This window comes from Nothoprocta perdicaria, unplaced genomic scaffold (assembly GCF_003342845.1).
Source record: "Nothoprocta perdicaria isolate Ctin4 unplaced genomic scaffold, notPer1 scaffold_26, whole genome shotgun sequence".
NCBI lineage: Eukaryota > Metazoa > Chordata > Aves > Tinamiformes > Tinamidae > Nothoprocta > Nothoprocta perdicaria.
The window spans coordinates 1435993-1453075 of NW_020455488.1; the positions used below are offsets into that span (position 1 = coordinate 1435993).

The 17083-nt window shown below is 38.9% G+C and overlaps 1 long non-coding RNA gene across 2 annotated transcripts in view; it reads right to left on the reverse strand.

The window, feature by feature from the left end:
- Positions 1-16816, reverse strand: part of LOC112948316 — a 30633-nt gene extending 13817 nt beyond the window's left edge. For both annotated transcript variants that reach the window (XR_003249587.1, XR_003249588.1), the window contains exon 1: positions 16669-16816. This is a non-coding gene — a long non-coding RNA (uncharacterized LOC112948316). The remainder of the gene's footprint in view (positions 1-16668) is intronic.
- Positions 16817-17083: the final 267 nt, after the last annotated feature.

Genomic DNA, 17083 nt, shown 5'->3' on the forward strand with positions numbered 1-17083 from the left:
AGCTAAAAAGAGAGTTCAAAAAGTTAAAAAGAGAAGTCATTTTAAAATTAAGCCAAGGCATTAGTGTGGGATTTTCTGATCTTGCAGAAACAAGACATTTGACCAAAGCACAATTCCAGATGTGTATTTTCTTCTTTGGGATCAGAACCCAAACTTCTGGTTAGTCTAGTGAATCATTGAAAATWATACAGACAAAATTAGCCAAATTAGCCATTATATATTGCATAATCCTCAAAAATGTATGCCAAAGAGCACAAAAACTCAACATTTTTTAGGATATTAASTATCTATCCACTTCTTAAAAAGTCTAATATTTTAAGTATATATATAATGAAATACTGTAGTTCTTTTTACTGTGTTTTCTTCCATATACTTCCTAACTTCATATGTACACATCTGGATCAGAACCTTCTTCCCTAGAAAAAAGATATGCCTTTCCTCCTCATAGTGCCAAATTCATATGTGAGCATAGTGATGGAACTAAACTTGGACTTGGACTGGAAGTTTCACAAAGATTGTCCAYAATTCACAATGCACCAGCATCTACAGAAGCTTCTCTCTTGATTTTAAACAACTTGACTGAGCAAGGATAGACAGAAGTTAGAGATGCTCCTAACAGTGCACAGCTAAGCCTCTAATATCAATGTTAATATCAATTGAATAACTTGAATTGAATAACTTGGATAATTCCTTTGGTTGCAGTTTATTAAATCCAGCCAAGAGACTGTTTGATTGCTAACAGGATTCCCAGTGTAATATCTCCTTGTAAACAAAATACTGCATTTACCTGCTGGACATCTAAGTTGCATGCATGTATATGTCAGTGTGCATGAGCATGTGTGTCCCTTAGAATCTCTTCTCTGTATTTATTAGACATCAGGAAGAAACCCCCTCATGGCACAGCCAAAATATAACCTGTAAAAACTCTTTAAAGCAGCCAGTAGAATGCAAACCAAATTCCTCTAAAAAGCAAGTCCTTGATATAAAAATTTGCTAAGTTCTTCAGAGAGTCTACAAAGGTGTTTAGCCTTTTATCCCTATCTGGAGCAATGGTTCCCCCTCTTTTTCCCTCCATCCACTCTTTTTTCTTCTCCCCACAGCCCACAAATATACACAACCATGCTTTGCCTTTTGATCTTGTACCTTGTGCCTTATATTCCTAACACATCACAGTGGCCAGTGGCCCTCTGAAGTGTGTTTATTCTGTRCCCTTTGAGTGGCCAGCATTTTTATATATTTTTGTTATCACGTGTCCATCATGCTTATTGTCACTTTTAACCACCACAATACTCATAGGGTGTCCTATGTTAAGTCGCAGGGAGCAGGATTTCTTTAAGCTGCCATGGAAACAAGTGCTAATTCTTTATGGTAACGTAGAGGCAGAAGACAATCAGATTGCTTGCTTTTGCTTATTTACTTTTCCCTCACTTGACTAAGCATCTATATGAGCCAATTTGGGGTACCTAGGCTAGTTGCTTCCAGTAGTACAAATTATCTAACTTGTTCTGATCCAGATATTTTGCATTATTGGATAACAATGTGCTGCCTTAATTTTATGTATTTGAAAGAGAAACCAACTCTGTAATTTGAGTCTGCTGGAAAAATTACTAYATATAAAAATAATACTAAAAAATAGAAAAATCATGACATATTACCAATATCAACTACCTGACCTCCAGGAGTGTGAATAACTTAAACCTCTGAGGTGACATGATGCRACTTTCCCAATTCTTTCCAAATTCTCTAGAAGTAAATGTAGGCCTAGAACATAAGCTAGTGGAAGAAGGAGCCCACAGCCATGGTGATACTCTGCAAGGGGACAGTCAGGGAAGACTTGGTGCTTTTAATCAAGAAACTTCTTTCTCTCCACCTCAAGGATCTGCCTTGATAACAGTTGTAGCCAAGAAAAGCCATTCCTCCCATCTGAGCTTCAAATATCAATATCAAATCCCTTGATTTCTGCTCTGCATTCAAAGGACACCACCCAAAATCATTGCTCTTTTAAGTTCAGCTTTTTTATTTTCAGTTGAAAGAGCCTGTCCAACAAAGAGCAATTCTGGAGTCCAATCTCACATTGATGAAAGCATAGATAGGAAAGGACAGTTAATTGTTCATTTCCAGAAAGGTGCCTTTCCTAGGTTTGCTGGCAAGTATTTTGACAATGCTGGCATCACCTTTCCTGCCTCATGAGTGGTCACTGCAGTGGATCTGTTTTACAAGTGTGAGCAAGGAAACTCAAATTTTTGATATCAAAATCATGTCAAAGACTAGGTAGATGAAACCCAGTATCTGGCACATATGCCAGATCTTTCTTGAGTTTCTACAAATAAACAGTAGTAGTTCCCAACCTTAGTCTAATAATCCAAGGTAAAATTATTACAAAAAAAAAAAAAAAGGCACAAAAGGATTCCTAAATAGCAAGCCTCGCTTATCATATGGTTAATGATATCCTATCCTACAGTTTTTGCAAGCCTTTCCCAGTGGTCTGCCAAATAAATACCATTCTTTGTTCCATCCAGACTGATCTTGAAATCAGTCTGCCCTCCACCCAGCTTCTGTCTTCTAAAGGCACTAAATGTATCATTCCAGCACATTAGTGTAATTGCCTATAATAGAGATGTGCAGTTAGAGGTAATTTACATGCACATAAGCCTAACAGTGCCCTCACATACTCGTTGAGCATAAGGGATGGCAGGTAGAACCTTGCGAATGAGCTAGGTGAACACTTTCCCTTTATTATTCTCTCTATATATTTCTTAAAAAAAAAAAAAATAAAACAGAAGGACAAAAGTGACGTCAACAGCATCTGCAGATACTTCTGCAAGGGGTCACATTTTGATAACACCTTTCAGCAACAGCAGAAGCTATTCTCACTGATCAGCATAGTCATGTTCACTTAGACCATAGGTAGAGGAGCATCACTGGACCTGCCCTTGCTACAACAACCATTGTCCTTCATGGATGTATAAAGCAACCAGGATCGAAGRAATATGAAGAGCACAATAATGGCCAGAACTGACTGTCATGTACTTGCTCCACAATCCCTTAAGACAGATACACAAGATTCAACACAATTAATAATTTCAATGTTTTTCTGCACCAACATTTTCATAAAACCCCCACTAATTCTCTTGAGAACTCTTGACATCCCCAAGAATAAGTGAATTTCAATGACTTATCATGAATTGAAATTAAAGCTSGTCAGAAAATGTTTGAGAACTGCTATTTCAAAGGAAAATATATTTTTAAAGAAATCCTGCTTTCACATTTCTCATATGACTTTACTCCTATTTTTCTTAGCAAATATTAGGGCTGCTGATTCCCCCTAATAGAAGCAGCTTGTGCAAGAGGTTAAAAAATTGTTCCCTCTTGAAAACAGGAATATAGTTCCACTATTTCATGCAAGCAGAGATTTTATTCCTAAAAGTTTTATTTTTGAAATGGGTAGAAATTGGACATAAAATAAAATAATCCAAGCTGCTCATTTGGCATCTCAGCTTCTGGGATTCAAATTTTATGTATAGTTAATAATTCCTTTAGGTCATAGTACCTTATACTTTTTATAAATCTTCAACCTTCAGGTTAATTCCCATTTCCACTTTCCCATGCAATTTTCTGTGGCACACACTCTTGGTTGTAGTATACATATGATAACATAGAATTTTGAAGCAAACGAAAAGGTTACTAAATGATGAGTTAAAACCCCCGATTTTGACTTCAAACCTGACCGGATTTTACTTTCAGAGCCATGCAGAGGATCTATTCCATTGAGTCATGAAGCTGAAAATAAACTAAACCAAACATTTAAGTTATGATTTTGTGCAGCTGAGATGCCTCTTTCATACCTCATTGAGCAATTTGCAATGTAAAATTGCTGCCATAGAAGATCCACATTCAGTGATTTTTATATGGATCTTACTATTTAGGGAGAAGAAGCAGAAGAAACCAAGAGCCTGTTCTAGAGGAGGTGTAAGCCAGACTATTTTGCTGAAGACCCTGTCTGGAGTGTCAGATGCTTTTCTAACCAACCTGAAACCACACTATTTTCCTGCATGTCCAAAACAATTTAAAAACTTTCCTTACCTCTTGCTTTTAAACCACCTTCCTACCGGTAGGATTCTTGTGGATGGAGCTCCTCTCCCTTCACGTTGTAGGCAATCCCTCATGCAGAGCTGGAGGAGCGTGAAAGAAATCTTCACAAACTCTCTCCAGAGAGCAGCATCCAGCTCGTCATTCTGGAGGAGCAGGATGCTCGTCTTGGATTGCCCCTCCTCATCAGCCCACCGCAGAGAGACAAACCAACCCACCCCATACAGGGTGGACTATTGCAGGACTTCACACTGCATCTACAGACATATGCTGGACAGACGCTCCCTTGCTCGTGGTTGCTCCAAGGAGCTCATTTTAGATATTCTCCATGCAGACGAGGCTCAGTGGGAGGCTTCAGGTTCCGTGTTAATGAATTTGTTACCAATACACTTCCATCCTAAGCTTATTTGCTCCCCCTGTTCCTACAAGGAGACATCGCTATGGAAAAGACATTTTGGGTGRGGGAGCTATGGCAGGAATGTGGATCTTGTCTTATCCCAGGGACATGCAGATTCGAACACTGGTCTATTGGATACTTTCCAGAAAATAAGCTCTTTTTTTTTTTTTTCATGACATAGGTTTCATTTCATAAACTGCAATGCTTATATAAGTAATCATCAACTTTTAATCTGTATTAGTGGTATAAATGGAACAGATAGAAGCAAGCAAATTTACACATGCTTAAACAAGAAGCTTCCTCAGGGACTTCCCTCTTCCTCTTTGCTCTCCAGTGACAGGTACATTTTCTCTCCCTTTCTCTTGTAACTTTATCTTTATTGATTTTATAATAAACCACATGTTTAAATGATCAGCAGTTTTTCAGATACAATAATAATACTTTGATCTTATAGAATAATATTTTGCACTCCTGACTTCTTCCATCCAAGTATCTCAAGCACTTTTCAAGCTTCACTTACTTAATGCAGATCAATTACAGGCAGCACCTTCTTTAATAACTCTGCTTTTCCTTCAAGGGAATTGCATTTGGCAAACCTGAATATTGGCTCAGTGTTAACATAAACATACAAATAATCCAACCGAAACACAAACGACTTCCCCGCCTTTTACAAWAGGCAGCACGTCACATGGTATTAACCACTAATCCCAGCTTCTTTAGATTACTTTTCTTCTGGATTGCCCTGAAATGAARACGTGCTCTCATTTTCCTTTCCGTATTTCCTTGGGTAGAGGAGTTCCTGCTCGGAAGCCTGGTGCTATTTGTACCCTTTGCCCACCTCTTCCCATGTCATCTGTCATCAAGCCCTAGGCAGACTTTTGGATGAAGCAGGATGCCTCACACTGCTCTTTCCCACACTTCTAGATTCGGGAGAACCACCAGTGTTCTGCACATTATAAAACTTTTAGCAAGACACTAATGAAATGCAAAGCTTTCTATAAGACCAGCACTAGCCTTCCTATCAAATCATCTGAAATATTTATTTGCCCTCTTGAATAATTGATAGGGGCATCAGCTCTCCCGGTCAATTGATTTATTAAGGGACTGTTTGGAATTAAACAGCTTAAAGATATTAGATTTAGCAGCGACCTTGCTTGTTAGCATATTCATTTACCGACGGGAGCTCCCATTAGATATTGTTAATACATGACGTTCCCAGTCACGGCCTGGATCTCCTCAAATTGCATTAACACTGGGCTGTTTAGCCACAGAATAACAGGTTTGATTGAGTGCTTGGGCTTGGTGTAATTAGATTTTCCTAGGAAAGGGGGAACTATTTTAATGCTGTGTGCATTAAACTAGATATGTCATCAGCATTACTGTAATTGGCAAACAGGAGCTTTGGAGACAGAGCTGTGTGCGAATGTTTGTGTTTATGACTTGTCCTCCCATCGTCATAGATGCCATATAATAGCTCTGGTTACTTACATATGCATGACACTGATAGAAAGTAGCTGGCCTCTTTAATAAGCATCTCTTTTGAAACTGGTGGAATATTCTGTACTGAATAATGGGATCAAATTATTGTTAGATAAAACTGCCACTTATTTCTCTGACAAAAAGGTAATGAGATTGGTTAATCAATGATGAAAATGTAGTGTGTGCTTATGTGTGTTCATTCTATGGATTTCTGTTAGATATATAGAAAGATCACTTCTCTGCAAGGCCTCAACTCTTTGACTTACCAAGTCTACCAAAATTTGCTAGAGAAAATTGCTGGGTCCCACTCACTGTGGCATTGCTCCACTTGCACGATGGTGCAACTCTGCTCATTTCCATTATTTCAGAATTCAATGGAGAAACATAGCAGTGAATCAGGGACTTCTTTTTTAATTACATCCACCTTGCTATAATTAAAGGTACATATAGGTAATCAAACACTTGCTACCCATGCCTAACTGTAGGGTTTCTTGGAGTCAAATTATGCATTTAGATGCATGTGCATCAAATTGCCATTGGCTACAAAGAGCTCTGACTGCCAAAACCCCATTACAAGTGTACCTGCAGTTCAAGGATGCGTGTTGGATGTCTCCTAGCAAAGAGCATGGGGAAGCACTGGTCAGAGCTTAGGGAAGAGCAACAAAAGAAGACTCCAGGAATAGGGAAGACACAGGCATTCAGTATGACTTTTAAGCAAAACCAGAGCAGCAGAGTGGGAAGATATGATCAGATAGTGTGAATAGTTCAGGAAGTTTCAGAGTGGTCATTAGAAGCTTTGTTCCCGTTACCAGTTTGAATGTAAAGATTCAGGGTGACTCATGAAAACACAGTTGCTCACAGTCAATTCAGAATGCTAACGAGGAGCCTGTGTTGCAACAAGTTTGGAAACCAATGATTCACTCACTAAGGATAGAGAATATATATATATATACATTATACATATCTGCGTATATATTTGTGTGTGTTTTTTTTGTGTGTGTGTGTGCCCATGTTCATATAAATATGGGAATAGCTTTTTAGGTGGCCAATTATATGGTCAAGGATGTGAATCAGCTGCAAATGAGTCTACAATATTCCTATCACATTTGCCACAATTCTAAATTATTTTTAATTAACAGTTCTGTTTTGCCAGCAACTAAATAAATGAAAAATACAATCTTTCCTTGTTTATTTTTGTTTTGTTTGTTTTTTTTGTTATTGTTTTTGCTTTTTTTTTTTTCCCTCTTCTTCTCAGTGGGACAAAAATACTAGAAATGTTGTGGATTTTTTTCAATAAAAATAAATTTCACTTACTCCTAATTGGGAAATATGAGGAGCTGAAGTTAGGAGAGAGGAGTTAAAGCCATAAACTGGCAGGTGATGGGCACAGACAGCTGCCTGAGTATTTGAAACTGGCCTGAGTTTTGTAAAATATTTTTATTTTATTTGCTTTCAAACATGCATTCATTAGTAACATGATCCTGCTGCTAAACTGCAGGTCAGTATAAGGAGGCTTTGGAGCCAGGATCAAACTCCACAACTCCATTGCTTTCTATCTCCTGCTGGCAAACCAGAACTGGAGAAAGAGAACTCCTGCTAGCGAAACAAAATAATAAAAAAGATCCATTTTTTCCTAAAAGCCAGGCATGATACCATAGCAAAGAACAGCCTCTGCTCCGATTTCTCTTTGGACCCAGAGATGTCAGTATTTTCATTTACATTTCCAGCWCTCACGCAAACTGGTTTCCACATAACACTGCATTTCCTGGCCTCAGCTGACCCTAGAGCTTCTTAACCCATGTGTCCTCTTCACGAGGCCAACTTCTTGGCTCCTGGGCTTGCCAGCCACCAGTACACAGCTAAAGCTCACCAAACTTTGCAATGCAAACAACTAGCAAATCTAACTGCTYAACAATTCTTTTTCAGACCCTGACAGATATACTGAGGTCAAAAATCTGGATTTTTTAGAATATCAATATTTTTTAAAAAACAYATATACACACAAAAATAAACCCTCACACATTCCTTATCAGTGCTGGATATCACGGGAAGATTAGAAAAGGAAAGTAACAGAAAAAAACAAACTACACTAGCAACTTACCCTTCATTTTTGAAATACAAAATAAAAGAGCCCCTAAAAAAGGAACAAATAACTTAGCAGGTTTTTCTGTTGCAATTAACTATTTACAGTGTTTTTTTTTGTTTTGTTTTTTGTTTTTTGTTTTTTGAATACACCTTCTGCTACTTCAATATCAATAATGGAAAAGAAAGAAATGAAAAGGTTTGCTGAATCTACTGTTATTTGCAGAGTAGCACTTAGAACAAGTCACATACTCCCATGCTGCAGGTCAAACCCTTATGCAGTTCCTCTGCACCCCAAAWGCCACCTTTACTCACAAAGAAGTGTGCAAGCAGACCCTCCCTAGCAATCAATTCGGTTCAGCAATAAAGAAACTATTGCTATAAGTAAAAAGTAGACTAAACAGAGAYTAATGATTTATTTCATCTTTTCTATGAATTGCTACTTCGCTAGACATTACATCAAACCAGAAAAAAAAAGACTAGAGAATGACTATAAACAGAACAGAATTTGCATTTATAAGCTGATGTTTTATTTAGAAAAGTAATATTAGTTGCCATTGCCTTTTTTTTTGGTAAGAAAATTAATATTTTCAAAGCATCATCTTGCTCATTGGTTCATCTCATCTGCAAGAAACTGCTCCATAAAATCCATGTGAGGGTTTTCCCCTTCTTTCCATGCCCACAAGAAAAATGCACATCCAGGTAAAAGCAGTGGGAAGCACTACCCGTCCTTATTCACTGCTTACTGATCCAAGCCTGTTTTGCAAACACGCARCTGTTTTGTTGGCTGCGTGGTGACAGTCCTGTCCCCCAGTACCCATCCCTGGGTGAGGGTGAGCTCCAAAGCAGGAGGCCGGACACAAAAGACCCAACAGGGCATAAACCCAGCACATACTGCAGACTGCAGCTCCTCTTGCATGCACGACAAGGACTGGGGCATAGGGAATCCCACTTTCTGCATYAAGGGATTTTTTTGGTGCTGGGTTTGTTTAAAATCAGTTAAGTGTCAATGTAAAAATAATGGTTTGGGGTAGGAAGCCCTGCTAAAGACATACCTTGCTTCAGAAGAGCTTTGCACTCCCTCCCTTTCCTCGTCACTATTTGTCACCGTCAACCACTGAAATCCTCTATTAATCGCTAAATCCAGATAATAGCGGAGGTGGGTTGGCTGACCTGTGAAATTAGGTCTGCATGCAGAAAGGAATTCAGCTGTGCGAGCTTTGGAAATAACTCTGTCGGTATTTACATTAGCATCTGAACATCAAAGATCTCCCCTGGGCTGCTCTAGGTGCCTCTAATCCAAGCAGCAATCAAGCAGCTTGGCTTTTCCACTCAGAGAGTCTGTCTCAAAGACCCTCAGAGATGAACCAGTCAGCACAAGGCAGGTGAGAAGCTTCTTGCTGTACGTCAGAGCCCAGGTTTTCATGGGAAACCACCTATCTCATGGGTAAACATGTAGGCAAATTGTAATTACCACCTTAAAATGAGGTCTTTGCATTTGCAAGGCTYGGCAGACCATGCAGAAGTTGAAATTAGAAGACTACAAAATTATTTTCTCCTATTACTACCGGTAGTATTTTTAGTGTTTTTTACACAGCTGCCACCACAGTGTCTCATTCTATAGGCAAGCAAAGGAAGTGCTCCAGCACACAGAACCATTCCCAGCTCCATCCCATGTTTCTTTCACTATGCTATTCTCCAGACAAAACACCACTAGAAAGTTGCGACTGATTACACAGCAGGACTTACTCAGTGCTCCCAGTTCATGGCCAACTCGTCTCYTCTGTTTGACAAGGGGTTAAATTTTAGCCAACGAGTATTTCTGAGAGGAGCTGGAAGGCTGCATTGCCTCCCCGTTAATGCCAACCTTTAAGGCTGGGAAGGGGGAGCTGCAGAGAGGAGGGGGATCATCTACCACCGTTTGCTAATAGGCTGCATGAGCTGTACAGCATCAAGTGTGCTTCCTCACGAGGCCCATTCCCAGGCACATTAGCTGCTTTGCTCGAGAAACCCAAGGTGAGGGTTGATCTAACATCTACCTTAGGATATATATATCTCTCTAAGAAAAAAAAAAAAAAAAAAAAAAGAAAAGACACTAAGAAAAAGAGGAATAGTGAGAAACAATCAAGGCAGGGGGGAAAAATGGACAGAGAAGCCCCACAATGGCCATGTAAAAAAGTTCCAGTGCCTTTTATCGATATATTAAAAAGTCACCATCAGGAAAGCCAGCAGTAGAAATCTCTTACCTCCAGACTGCCCCTCCACCTCTTATTTTTTATAGACCTTTACTAAATTTATCTGGTGAGGAATAAGAGGTAGAGAAGAGATCACCTTTAAGGCTTTTCCTTTCTTGTCTTGCCTTTTTTTATTTTTTTTTTTAAATGACAATAGAATTTTTTTTTCCTAAAGTTGTATTAGGGATTCACTTAAGCAGAAATGAACTGTAATATGCAAATAGTTCTAATTGGACTGCTAATAGAGCGTGTCTCTGTTGTTTTTTTGTAGGGAGTTTTATGCCTATGTAATCAGTGCAGACAGCCGTTAAGTAAATGAAGAGGCAACTAACAATGTCAGAAAAGAGACCGGGCGGTTCCAGCTGACACTACCCTAATCTTCCAGGACCCATTAAATGGCAGTTTCAACGCATTACCTACCATAACATCCTTGAATATCACTGATTTTATTTGCAGTATCAAACATTCCATTTCATGCCCCATTAACAGTAGGAGCCTGGGCTTTTTGACGCAGCTAAACATTTTACTAACTACCTGGACTAAGTAACCAATTAACTTTTGGAGACAATACGGCCAATTAAGCGCGAAAAGGTAAGGCTGTCATCCCCCACTAAAATTGAATTTCCTTTTCCTGATGGCACTTATTGTCGGTGTTCAATTGTTAATGGAGATTTGGTCCCTATTAAAAGGATGAAGCCGAAGGATAATGGGAAAGTTCAGAGGACTTGGTTCCTAAAGAGTAGGTCAGAAAATGTCCCAATTGGCCACTAATTCAGTCATCTTTTCTTCATGCCAGCTCTCTTCCTGGAATAGCATTGGCAGCGTGGCTCTAATATGACCTACCATGATAATACATTGTGCAATATGGCAGTGTTGGCGAGGTGCATATGAACATGGGGGGAGTTAGAGATCTTGAATAGGGAAATATATATATATATATAAACAAAAACATAGCTCTAGTGCATTTTGATAATAGAAATATCTCTGGTCTTACATATTTAATGTTCAGTTGTGAACGCTTGCAAGAGCGCGCAAGCCAAGGGAGCAAGCCCTGTTGTGATGGTTATTTGCTCCTCTCTCCGCTGTTAGGCAAGCCCCAGTGGATGTGCTTTTGTGTAAGCTTTGAATGTTCATCTTCATAATTTACATTGATCTTTAATCGTTACCATCAGGCTGAAACCTACTGCCGTGTCCAGGGGTGGCTGCTATGTGAAGAAGGGACACCCTAGGTACTATAATGCACTTTTTTTCCTCCTGACAGTAGTAGTTACATACATTTTATACACAGGGGTGGGGAGAATGCTTTAATGTAGATAACTTGAATTTTCATATACAAAGGAGCTTTTATTTTATAGATATGCTCTCGTTAAAACACCACAGAGCACATGCATATCATAATGCCTTTCGGCAAACAATCTTGAGGTGCTTTCTATGAAACACTGTGTCAGAGTACCTTTCTAATGTGATTTTAAGGAGTCGAGAATTAACTAAAAATAGGGGAAAAAAATCCCCAGCAAGGTGCATTTCGGAAATTGCAAAAAATACAAGCTGAATTTGCATGCACACACATGCTGGCACAAAGAGTTGCAGGGTATAGATGGTATTTTATGCAAGCAATTTATAAACAGAAACATATGGAAGAAAATAAGGAAGAAGCTGCAAAGTCTGCTGTGGGTCTACCATGAAGCAGATAATCTCCATCCCAAAGAAAACATCTTATTTTGTAAAGGTAGGAGCATTTTCCACGAGTACCTAGTGTCTGTATGGATGCCAAGCCAAGCACTGCCAAGGTCGGACAGGCAGGGGTGACATTCCTGAAAAACTCTGCCATGTGGAGCCCCATTACCTTCAGAAGTGGCACCTCTTGAAACATCATGCAAGTGAAATACAAATACATTAGAATTCCGCAGAGAAGGCTGGGAAGCATCACATTTTTGAGACTGAGTGAGTCCCACTGATGGCTTTGTGGTTTTCCAGACTCTGTGAGTATTTCCATTACTTAAAACAAAGATGAAACCCACAATAAGACCTAGGCTCATCCTACCACAACATATTTAAAGGTCAGCCCAGCCACAAACACAATTAGTTTAGACTGTTATTAATCTAATCTCTTAAATACATGGGATATTCCAACCAGAAAGCAAGGGAACTGATTTCTGCTGGCCCTAATAGCAAAAATACGACTTTGGCTTTTCTCTGCAATGCTTTATACCATTAAGCAATTACTTGTGTGCAGAACACCAGCCTCCATATTACTATTTATGGTTAAGGGAATTTATGGGTTCACCAGCTAGAATCTTTCAATTAAATCTGGTGTCATTAGACTTTTGTGGGACCCTGGTTCACATTACCTCTAGGGAGGTCTCATTACCTTGAGTGACATACTACTCTCATCTGGAGCACGCAGCACCCACATTATTCTACGAAACAGCTTTCAAACTGGTATTGAAGTATTGAATCAGGATCATCATGATCAGAGAAGTGACTATGTCACCTTCTTGACTGTAGTACATATTTATTTATTTAGGTAAACCTACCAACGCAACAAAGATTGGAGAAAAAAATAAAAACTAAGCTGCTTTCTGCTTTGCTCATCATTACCACAGTGAAATCCATTGCGTTACGACCAGCAACATTAATGGTTCTTAATCACCTATAAAATATTTGCATTTGTAGTCATGTTCATAAATAGACTCCTCTATCCATTTGTATTTCATTTTTTGTTGTTTGCTCTGGTTTTTAATATGCAAGTATATTGGCTATTTCTCATTTCCAAAAATATAAAGATATGTCCCTTTCATAAGAAGGGAAACACATTAATTTCAATTTGGAGAAGAAAGCTTCATGAAACTATTTATTTTAATATCAACTTGTAATGAGAAAAATCAGGAGAAGAAAAAGCTTTTAAACCAGCTATTTAGAAATCCTTAAAACCTTCCCTCTCCACACCCTTGAAGATATACGAAGCTAAGTTAGTGGCAGTTCACAGTGGAGTCTTGCTCAATAATGGAAAATTCCTATTCTCAACAAAAAGCCCCTAATGCTCAAAAATCATAGTTATGAGAAACATATGGCCTTAATAACAAACTAAATCTTGGGTCAAAATCTAAATTACAGTTGTGTAAGTGAGGACAGAACTCGGCTGGGCATCAAGTCTGGGGGCTGCTATTGCAGTTAATTCGGGCTGTACAGCCCCTGCCCTCCTCCAGCAAGCAGGGCACAGAGAGAAAACATGCTGTGGTCTATGTCTACAAGTGACCTCTCCACTCTGTGGACACCAGAGGCATCTCTTGAGCATGTACAACTCAGAGTCAGCTTGCCAGAGTCATGAATCTAGTCTTCGGGTTGCATTGGCACATGTATCCCCCTGGAGAGCACCAAACCTCTGCTTAGAGGAAACCTGTTCCTTAGAGGAATAGCCCTACTTAATGCAATGCCACAGCCAAGGCCACCATGCTAGCAGGAGACCCAGATCGCACAACTAAGTTCCCCCTCTACAAAAGATACTTAAAATATATATATATATATTTATTTATTTCTAGCTCGAGAAGTTACTGTTCTTATACAAAACTGTTGAAGCAAGTTCCATCTAACCGTAATTTCCTTATATATTTTTTCCCTTCTTTCATGCCAATAACTCTGTAACTTTTCTTCCAGTTTCCCACCTAACAATATTATCAGAGCAAGGAAAAAAAGAAAAAAAAAAAAGATTCAACTGGCTTCTATAGCACTTAATAAATCTCACCTGGCATAATCAGAAATGCCAATCACCTGAGCTGCAGTTCCTACACCTACAAGACCCTCCAGGTGGACATAGCTTATGTCCATTAGTAAAATCCATGAATCTTACAAGTTTTCTCCATTCAAAGTTGCATATTAGCATCTCTGATGTATGGGAAAAGGCAGATTTCTTCCCCCCAAAAGCTGTCCTTTTGGCCCAGGCTTTTGGCATGAGGTAGTGTCCTCTGGAGGGCCTGGTTCCCTGAGCCAGAAAAATCAAACTGCTGTGGGCAGTGCTGCTTTCTCCATCAGCACACTTTATAAATCCTAAGTTCCCTTCAAAGCTTCATTGATAGAGAAATTAATTCTGTCCTTGAAAGCTTGTCTCGTAAAAGGGCGAGGGCATCCTTTACTCGCTGTAGGTTTTCCACAAGTTCACAGAAGTGTTTGGTGCTTTACCGCAAAGACACTTGTATGAGAAGAGTAAAGGGAAAGTGTAATGCTCAGATATTGCAGCTTCCATAGATCAGCCTTAAACACCTTTCTCTTGTCTTTGGAAGCTGGATAATGTGTACTACAGGTGTGAAATTCTGTATCAGTTGCAAAAGCACCATGTAATGTGCTAAGAATTTCTCAAAGAGTTATTCTAGCTTGCACAGCAAATGATCTCTGTTGCTTCTATTCGCCAAAGCTTAGATCCTGACCCCACAAGCGGATCAGTACAAGCAGTTCCTTGTGGCCATGCATATCCCCATTTGCAGGATGAAAGGTTTTCTTACTTTTATATATATTCTTGTCTTCCACCATCATTTCCTCTCTACTATAGTCAAACAGGCCACAATCAGAAACCACTTGCACAACGCTAAACAGCCGTGTAAAGCTGGACTACTACCAGGAGCTGGGATTTTTTCCAGTTGAAAACACTGGGTGCAAAATAGGCCTCCTTACATGGAGCCGGGGAGGACGTGGTTGCTGTCAAGAGTGTAGGGTTGCATCAGTAATTATGGGAAGTCTGGAACAGGCCAAAGTTGTAAATTCTCCCTGTCTGCTGGAGGAATTTAGCGCTGAAATTGCCTGGGTGGATGCTCTTTGCCAGATTAAAGCTGTTGCTTCTCATGACCTTGGGGTAGCATTTGAGTATTTGGTTGGGAACACACTTCAGGCCTTCAAAAGTCACCACTGGAAAAAATGTTAGGGAAATTAGAACTGAAACTCAATAAACACTACCGGTTTGGGATTCCTGCAAGGAGGTGCATGCCTGCATCAGGCTTCCAAAATCACTCATCACCCTTGAACGTCTGATTAGCCTGGTTTTCCTCTTCCCACTCTTGATACAGCCAATTTGCTGAGTGATAGTCTGTGCACTTTTCAGACTTTTCTCACTTCCAAAGTTGCAGACGCAAACTTTTCATCTCAGTTAGCTATGAATTGCTTTCCGTTTCAGTCTTCCCATAAAAACAAAGGAGTACATATTGATTTGAGCCTGTTAGGTGCATGGTTCTTTTTAATACATTGACAAAATTCTACTTTTGACAGCCATAATCCAGATGAAGGAGGAGAAAATACACAAAGAATTTGCCACCTCTTAAAGCAATTTCATTCCAGAACTTAAAATCATTGCTAACCTCTGCAACACTTAATTAATTGAAAAGACTCTAGCTGTGGGAATCTGTGGTGAGGAGGTCTCTAATAGTTACGTGCAATCCGACCTAGAAGTCGGTTAGAGCTGAAAGATACTTGAACAACATTTTGCAAGGAAAGAAAAATGAAGACCTTGTTGAATTTAATCAGTCATATGCCTTTTTTCTTTTCTTTTTTTTCCCCCCCTCCAATCCTGCCTCTTGTTTTTCTTTTAGGATTCACCAGAAATAATTCTTTGCCAGCTGATCTACAAAGTACTTACTTAAGCACAATTTTGGTTTCAGAAGACAGAGATGAAAATAACAGACATAGGACTAGATGTTTTGTTATTCAACCTATGAAAAACTCAGTATCATTAAAAAGTCTAATTCCAAACCATCCTAAAAAGCTTCTTTAGCTGATGAAAATGACTAAAGTAATAGTTGTAAAGATACTAGCTTTTTTGAGAAAGACTCTGCTCATTCATTTGTGTGATACCAATTTGCGATAACTCAGTCTGATTAATAAAGTTTACACTACACTATGTCTCTTAGAAAATATTCCAAAAGATTTAACCAACTGGAGTCTTTGGCAGACACAAGAGGATTTTTTTTTTCTTTTTTTTTATCCACAACAGATATGTGGCCAATTCAGATACAGAACCTGACACTGATTTAACAGCAACAGTAAGAAAGGTCTTAGAGGAGTAAAAAAAAAAAAAAAAAAAAAANCCACACACCACCAACAAAATAGAGTTATGTAAGAAAGCATAAGGTAGTCACGTAAATTATGTTTCATCAGAAGGATCTAATAAATACATATATATATATATATTTAAGGTAACACAGCAACTTTGTAGAGTGCAAACAAGAACAACAATTCTATACTCCAGATTGCAGCAGTACCCCTAAATCTTACACCTAGAATGCTCAGGAAAATAACATGCAATCACACAAGTTGCTGAGCCGCTTCCAGATTCTGGTCTGACCCATATGTGAAACACAGACCTGCAGACGGAGCTATCTTAACAAAACAAATATTGCATACCTCAGAAAAGATGTCACAGCCGTCCAGTCTAACCAGAGAAAAAAACTAATGTCATTATATCAAAGTATGCTGAGAATAGCTTTATGCTATAAATAATAATAAAGGGTAAATAATAATAATAATAAAAAAAGGAGAAACCCCACAAGTGAGATGCTTTAAATGAAAGGTGATGCACTGTGAACTTAACACACTGGCCCTTTAGCCTTTCTGTTAACAAGGTAATCTGATTGCCATTGATTTTTTTCACCTCTGTTACTAAGAAGGTGATGGAATGGTGTCCACGCAGATGTATTGAATCAGATACTAAACAAAGAGCAACATAAAGAACAATTATCAGCAGACTTGCCTTCAGCTTGCTGATTATGACATTACCGAAAAGACAAGGTCTGGGTGACTTAAGCTGAAAGGAAAAAAA